The following is an 8,203-nucleotide window of genomic DNA, read 5'->3' on the forward strand; positions in this document are numbered from 1 at the left end:
TGTAAATTTCTTTACTGGACGGAAAAAAAAAAAGAAAATTTTGAAAACTGATCTAAGACTATAAATGCCCCTATATTTCCTAGCCGAGATCGGGGGTCAGGTCAAATGAAATCTACGTATAATCTTTGAAAAAATTACCTGATTCGTGCTTTGGCATACTTCACAGGAGTTAATGTAGACTTTCGCAGCCGAAACAAGGTTCGGCCAAAAGTAGTACCTTCGAATTCGTTCTAAGGTCTTGTTGATTCTGCAGTTTGACGGCAATGGATTGTCATGATATTTCTTTAATACTACCGGTATTAATGCAGATGGTATCCACAATAAAGCTATCGGAAACTCATAAAAGCTATCGGGAACTCATCACTCTCCGCATTACTTTTGCACCAATACTCCCCCTATTCCTCTCTTACTGGCATCACAGTGAATAAAGAACGGCTGTGGGAAATCAGGACAATGCAACACTGGGGCTGTGTTTAGAATGGATTTTAATACTTCAAAGTATTATGTGCCTCATCGGTCCATATACACCGGTGGCCAAAACTAAAGCAACTGAAATTGCAAAGAGAATGAATGACCTGAAACTTTTTTAAAAATGAAGAAAATTAGAAAGTTTTTCTAGTTTTAAATTAGGCACTTTTTTCATTTTTATATAAAAAATAATGTATGGTAACGTAAATTAACCCGATTTTGGCTTGAAAAAAAACCAAAGCAGCTCTGTTGTACATTCATATGATCGCTGCAATTTCAGTTGTTATATTTATCGCTTTTTGCTTTCTTCAACAATTTCACTTGTCATAAATCATTTTGTAGAATTTTTTTATAACAACAGTGCTGACAGCAAGAAGGGTCGGAAATTTGTTTTTGCATAGGGAGCCAATTGAGAATTTGTTTCTGGCGAATGCAACAACAAACGCAATGAAATCCCGTTACGGTCGTCGAATAGAGGAGAGCTCACATAAACAAGCAGACGATCGAGGTTCGAATTTGTTTCGAGCAAGTAAAACAACAAGTTGCCGTTACGATTATCAGAAAGGGGTGAGCCCGCTGACACAACAAGATAGAGAACGCGAATGTGTTTCGCAAAAGGAGAACCGTTAGGTCAACTATTGTCAAGCCCTTGTGAGGGAACTTTATGCAGGAGGAGCATTTTAGAAATTGTCATATACTGATTTAATACTGTGTGTATTGAAATCATTTTTGTAATGTGTTTACAAAATTTGAACGTAAATAAAGATTTATTTTGTTGAGTTTGATTTTGGTATGTGTGTGTGTGTGTTGAGGAGGAGTGTTGAAATATTAGAATCTCCACGATACGATTGTACAACACACAACACACGTACAGAGTAATTGCGGTGTGTTCGCAATGTGTGACACCTACAGCCTTGTAAATAGATTAGTTCTAAGTGTTAAGGTTTCATATGTAGTGTGTAAGTAGAATAAGTTTCACTCGTAAAAAAAGCACTCAACAGCAACAGTCGTCTTTCATTTGAACAAACATTTGCAGACAATACGCGAATAATATTAAACAAAAACAAGCCAACACTGTTCTATTTATAGACAAGGCACGGTCGAAGAAGGGGTTTTTGATTATGCTACTTCGTTCAGGTAGAACGAAAGCATAACAAGTGGAGAAAGATGTACATATTTATAAGTGCAGTTGTAAGATTTAGAAAATTTAAATTTAAAATTTGGTATTATTTAATTCTTTGGTTCCTCTTGTATTGAGCTTGCGATCTAAAATAACTTCTGGGGAGAATATCCCAGACAAAAAACAAGGGAACTGATGCGGATTAGTGGCTCTTTCCGAAACCTAGCTATTCCCTGCCTTACCCCTTGTAATCACGAATAAACATAAACCCATCGTTCTCCACGAATAAACAAAAGTTGTTTTACAAAAGACAACAATAAAGGGATTAATCCTGACCATTTTCCAACAAAAATCACTTTCACCAGTCAATAAAATAGCTGCCAACTCTGTGTGTTAATCAACCGAAACAACTGGATAATGATAACATTTAAGGCTGCTCTCACAATAACCACTTTATAGCTTATAGGGGTATGTAGAGATAACAGAGGCAAAGGGAATCCTAAGAAAAAATAGACAAGAAATCAATACCAAAACCAGACCCTAAAAATAGTAAAGAAACAAGTAAAAAAGCAGTAAGTTCGGCCGGGCCGAACTTTGAATACCCTCCACCATTTGGAACGAATTAGAAAATTTTCAAAAAAATAAAATCCAATAAAAATTCTTTTAAAATTTTTAAAATATCTAATATAGGAAGGTGGGGGGGATATACGATATTGTGGACCTATAAAGACAAATCTATGTCTGCGTGTAAAGTACTCACAAGGAACTCCGTGTGTGGATTTTCAGACAATACGATTGGAAAATGTGGCTAAAATCATCAAAATACCGAATATCGCGGGGTACCGTTATATGGGAGCTATACGTTATCGTTAACCTATATAGAGAATTCTCTGTCGGTGGGTAAAGTGCTCACAAAGAACTCCTTGTGTACAAAGAACCCCTTGTGACCATTCCTTTGAAAAATATGGCTAAAACATCAAAATACCGAATATCGGGGGTACGGTTATATGAGGGCTATACAATATCGTGGATCTATATAGATAATTCTCTGCCGAGTTATAAAGTACCCACAAGGAACTCCTTGTGTGGATTTTCAGACAATTCCGATGAAAAATGTGGGTCAAATCATAAAATACCGAATATCGGGAGGTACCGTTATATGGGGGATATACGATATCGTGGACCTGTATAGACAATTCTCTCTCAGAGGGTAAAGTACTCACAAGAAACTACTTGTGTGGATTTTCAGACAATTCCATTGAAAAGCGTGGCTAACATCATCAAAATACCGAATATCGGAGGTTACAGTTATATGGGGGATATACGATATCGTGGACCTATATAGACACTTCATTCTGAGGAGGTAAAATGCCCACAAGGGACTCCTTTTGTGGATTTTCAGACAATTCCGTTGAAAAATGTGGGTAAAATCATCAAAATACCGAATATCGGGGGTACCGTTATATGGGGGCTATACGATATTTTGGACCTATATAGATAATTCTCTGCCGAGGTATAAAGTACCCACAAGGATTTTCAGACAATTCCGTTGAAAAATGTGGGTAAAATCATCAAAATACCGAATATCGGGGGGTACCGTTATATGGGGGCTATACGATATTGTGGACCTATATAGATAATTCTATGCCGAGGTATAAAGTACCCACAAGGAACTTCTTGTGTGGATTTTCAGACAATTCCGCTCAAAAATGTGGGTAAAATCTTCAAAATACCGAATATCGGGGGGTACCGTTATATGGGGGCTATACGATATTGTGGACCTATATAAATAATTCTCTGCCGAGGTATAAAGTACCCACAAGGAACTCCTTGTGTGGATTTTCAGACAATTCCGTTGAAAAATGTGGGTAAAATCAGCAAAATACCGAATATCGGGGGGTACCGTTACATGGGGGCTATACGATATCGTGGACCTATATAAAAAATTCTCTGCCGAGGTGTAAAGTACCCACAAGGAACTCCTTGTGTGGATTTTCAGACAATTCCGTTGAAAAATGTGGGTAAAATCATCAAAATACCGAATATGGGGGGGTACCGTTACATGGGGGCTATACGATATTGTGGACCTATATAAATAATTCTCTGCCGAGGTATAAAGTACCCACAAGGAACTCCTTGTGTGGATTTTCAGACAATTCCGTTGAAAAATGTGGGTAAAATCAGCAAAATACCGAATATCGGGGGGTACCGTTATATGGGGGCTATACGATATCGTGGACCTATATAGATAATTCTCTGCCGAGGTATAAAGTACCCACAAGGAACTCCTTGTGTGGATTTTCAGACAATTCCGTTGAAAAATGTGGGTAAAATCGTCAAAATACCGAATATCGGGGGGTACCGTTATATGGGGGCTATACGATATTGTGGACCTATATAGATAATTCTCTGCCGAGGTATAAAGTACCCACAAGGAACTTCTTGCTATACGATATCGTGGACCTACCGACAATTCTCGGCCGAGGTATAAAGTACCCACAAGGAACTCCTTGTGTGGATTTTCAGACAATTCCGTTGAAAAATGTGGGTAAAATCATCAAAATTCCGAATATCGGGGGGTACCGTTATATGGGGGCTATACGATATCGTGGACCGATATATCCCATCTTCGAACTTGACCTGCCTGCCGACTTAAGAGAGATCTGTGCAAAATTTTAGCTTCATATCTTAATTCGTTTAGACTGTAGCGTGATTACAACAGACGGACAGACGGACGGACAGGGCTAAATCGTCTTAGAATTTTACGCTGATCAAGAATATATATACTTTGTTGGGTCTAAAATGATTATTTCGATGAGTTACAACAGGAATGACGAACTTAATATACCCTCCATACCTTTTTTGGTGGAGGGTATAAAAATGGATTTTTGTAGGAAAATACGGTGGAAAGTTTTTATATTGTACTGAATTTCTTCCTTTTTATTGCAATTTATGGGACACAAACTTTATTTTTTTCTTTCCTTTAAAATTCTTTGAAACTGACAAAAATCGGGTGTTAATAGATGAAATAACAGAAATAAATGATTAAAATGCCACTTGCTTTTCTAACCTTGGCTAACTAAATGGAATAAATAGCTGAACAACATACACAAATGAAAAATTCCATAATTCAACATGGCTTCAACAATTTTACTGTTATATTCACTACTTTTGTCATTTGTGTGTGTAATCACTCAAAGAACAAAAAATAGGTTAAAAGAAAGAAATCAAGGGGAAATTATAGCAAATTAATACACCACTAACATTAGCAGCAAATTCGCCGAAACGTGTATAATTTTAAATGACCTAAAGTTATGTTTTAAAATCTATCAAAAATAATAACATCTAATGGAAAACCAGGCTACGGTTATCCTGAGGATAATATTACATGAACCATGTAGCTTTGTTACGAGAGCTTGTAACAATACAGAGCGAGAAACCTATAAATAGAACAGCATCCATTGGGGTGGAGTACGAAATTTTGGGATATAATTATATAGTTAGCATTATTATTTAACAGTGGACTAGACACACACGCAATTAAAGGTGTCAAATCTTAATGTCTGGCGGTGCCATACCAAATAAGAATGTTCAAAATGTAAGAAAAATCTACATGCCCATTATAACTACCCCCCAAATCAGACTTTACAGAATTAGAAGAGGTAAAGGCTGAAACAGCAAGTAGATTTTTCTACTGCCGCATATCTTTAGCGTGGTAAGTACCAACTAATTTTGCCTTGGAGGTTTTGTGACTAGCAAGAGGAAGTACCTAGTTTCCGTCGAACCCTTCTTTTTATGAATGTAGAGGCTAATAGCTGAAATTATTGTTCTTTTCACTCTCTCTCTCTCTCTGATGCATTGGCCTGTGGTGAGTGAATCGCGGTATAAGTATATGAAATGTTATAGCTGTCCAAGAGTTGGTTGAACTTCTTCGCATGAAACTGAGTTCCATTATCGGAAACCATGCCCTCAGGAACTCCGAATGTATTAAATAACTCTTCCTCTAGATACTTAATTAGAACATATGCTGTAAATTTCTTTACTGGACGGAAAAAAAAAAGAAATTTTGAAAACTGATCTAAGACTATAAATGCCCCTATATTTCCTAGCCGAGATCGGGGGTCAGGTCAAATGAAATCTACGTATAATCTTTGAAAAAATTACCTGATTCGTGCTTTGGCATACTTCACAGGAGTTAATGTAGACTTTCGCAGCCGAAACAAGGTTCGGCCAAAAGTAGTACCTTCGAATTCGTTCTAAGGTCTTGTTGATTCTGCAGTTTGACGGCAATGGATTGTCATGATATTTCTTTAATACTACCGGTATTAATGCAGATGGTATCCACAATAAAGCTATCGGAAACTCATAAAAGCTATCGGGAACTCATCACTCTCCGCATTACTTTTGCACCAATACTCCCCCTATTCCTCTCTTACTGGCATCACAGTGAATAAAGAACGGCTGTGGGAAATCAGGACAATGCAACACTGGGGCTGTGTTTAGAATGGATTTTAATACTTCAAAGTATTATGTGCCTCATCGGTCCATATACACCGGTGGCCAAAACTAAAGCAACTGAAATTGCAAAGAGAATGAATGACCTGAAACTTTTTAAAAATGAAGAAAATTAGAAAGTTTTTCTAGTTTTAAATTAGGCACTTTTTTCATTTTTATATAAAAAATAATGTATGGTAACGTAAATTAACCCGATTTTGGCTTGAAAAAAACCAAAGCAGCTCTGTTGTACATTCATATGATCGCTGCAATTTCAGTTGTTATATTTATCGCTTTTTGCTTTCTTCAACAATTTCACTTGTCATAAATCATTTTGTAGAATTTTTTTTATAACAACACGTATTTGTATTTCGTTTTTTAAGTACTGCCCAAAAATGTTTAAAAATTAAATTAAAATTAATTTAAATTAATAAAACAACAAGTTATCAATGACTATGAAAACAAGCTATCGCAGAAAATGTTTTCCGAGAAATATTTCATAAATATTTCTGTGATTTCTCGTGTACTAAATCGGTTTTATGAAACTGGATCAGTAGTAACAGTCTATAACGGATGAAGGTCGTGAAAAACTTCATCCCGTACTGATCAACAAATTATGAGATATATTAAAAGAACAACCATTTAAGAGTTCAAATGAATTGGTGAGAGAGATATCATTGGATATAAGCTCGAGATCAGTACGTAGACGGGTAGTGGCAGCTGGTCTGCATGCCCGTAAGCCATCAAAAAAACCATTTATATCTGAAGAAATCGTAAAGCCAGGATGGCTTTCGAAAACGATAATATTAATTGAAATTCAGCTCAATGGAAAAACATTTTATTCAGGGATGAGTCTATGTTTAATATTAAAGGCTCCGACATGAAGAATTTTACAGTGAGAAGACCAAAAAATGAAAGACTCAAGCCGCAGTGTTGCAAGGGTACAGTAAAGCATAATAGAGGGTCAAAAATGGTGTGGCGCTGTTTTTCTTTCTATGGACTTGGGTCTATCCATGAAATAAAGGAAGTTATGGATCGGTTTGTTTACAAAGATGTGTTGGACATCACGTTGTTCTTTTTCGCTGAGGAAAATATTTGGCCTATTTGGGTATTTCAGCATGGCAATGATCCCAAACAAGCATCAAAACTTGCCAAAGATTGCTTGCGGGAGTCAAAAATCGATGTTTTGTGATGGCCGGTACAATCACCTGACCTGGAGTATTGTAGACAGGAAGATCGAGCGAGATTCGGAAACAAATTAGCCAAAGAATTCAGGGTGCCTGGGAAAGCATACCCAAGGATCAAATTGAGCGTGTTGTAGATTCAATGACTCGTAAGTGTGCAGTTGCTATCAAAAATAATGGTTAAGCTATCGACTACTACCAAAATCTAATTATTTTAAAATAAACGAGCTTTACGAGCTTACAACTTTTTTGTAAGTTCGGCCGGGCTGAACTTTTAATACCCTCCACCATTTGGTACAAATTTGACAATTTCCAAAAAAAAAAAAAATAAATAAATAAAATCCGTTAAAAATTCTGTTAAAATCTTAAAAATACCGAATGCCTATATGACGACGTGGACATGCATAGGCAACTTTTGTCATAAGTTATTACAATATTTTAATGCGAAACTTGAAGAAAAATCTGTTTATAATGTAGCTAAGATCATCAAAACACCGAATATAAAGGTTACCGTTATATGGGGCCTATACGAAGACGTGGACCTGCACAGACAATTTTCTGGCATGGGCTGAAGTAACCATTACGAACTTCACATGGGAAATTTGAAACAATCCCGGTAAACAATGTCGCTAAAATCATCAAAATACCGAACATCGGGGGGTACGGTATATGGGGGCTATACGAAGACGTGGACCTACATGGCCCATTTTCTGTTTATGCTGCAGCATCTATTACGACCTTCAAATGCCAACTTTGAAACGATTCCGTAAATAATGTCGCTAAAATAATCAAAATACCGAATATCGGGGGCTACCGTTATATAGGGGCTAAACGAAGACGTAGACCTACACAGATTATTTATATCTTAGGCTGTAGTATCCATTACGAACTTCAAATGCCAAATTTGAAACAATTCCGGTGAATAATGTCGCTAAAA

At 36.7% G+C, this 8,203-nt stretch overlaps 1 protein-coding gene across 6 annotated transcripts in view; it reads left to right on the forward strand.

The window, feature by feature from the left end:
• LOC101892885 (putative FERM domain-containing protein FRMD8P1) overlaps window positions 1-8,203 on the forward strand; it is a 1,829,920-nt gene that overhangs the window by 1,134,109 nt on the left and 687,608 nt on the right. The window lies entirely within an intron of this gene.

Source organism: Musca domestica, unplaced genomic scaffold (assembly GCF_030504385.1).
Source record: "Musca domestica strain aabys unplaced genomic scaffold, Musca_domestica.polishedcontigs.V.1.1 81, whole genome shotgun sequence".
NCBI lineage: Eukaryota > Metazoa > Arthropoda > Insecta > Diptera > Muscidae > Musca > Musca domestica.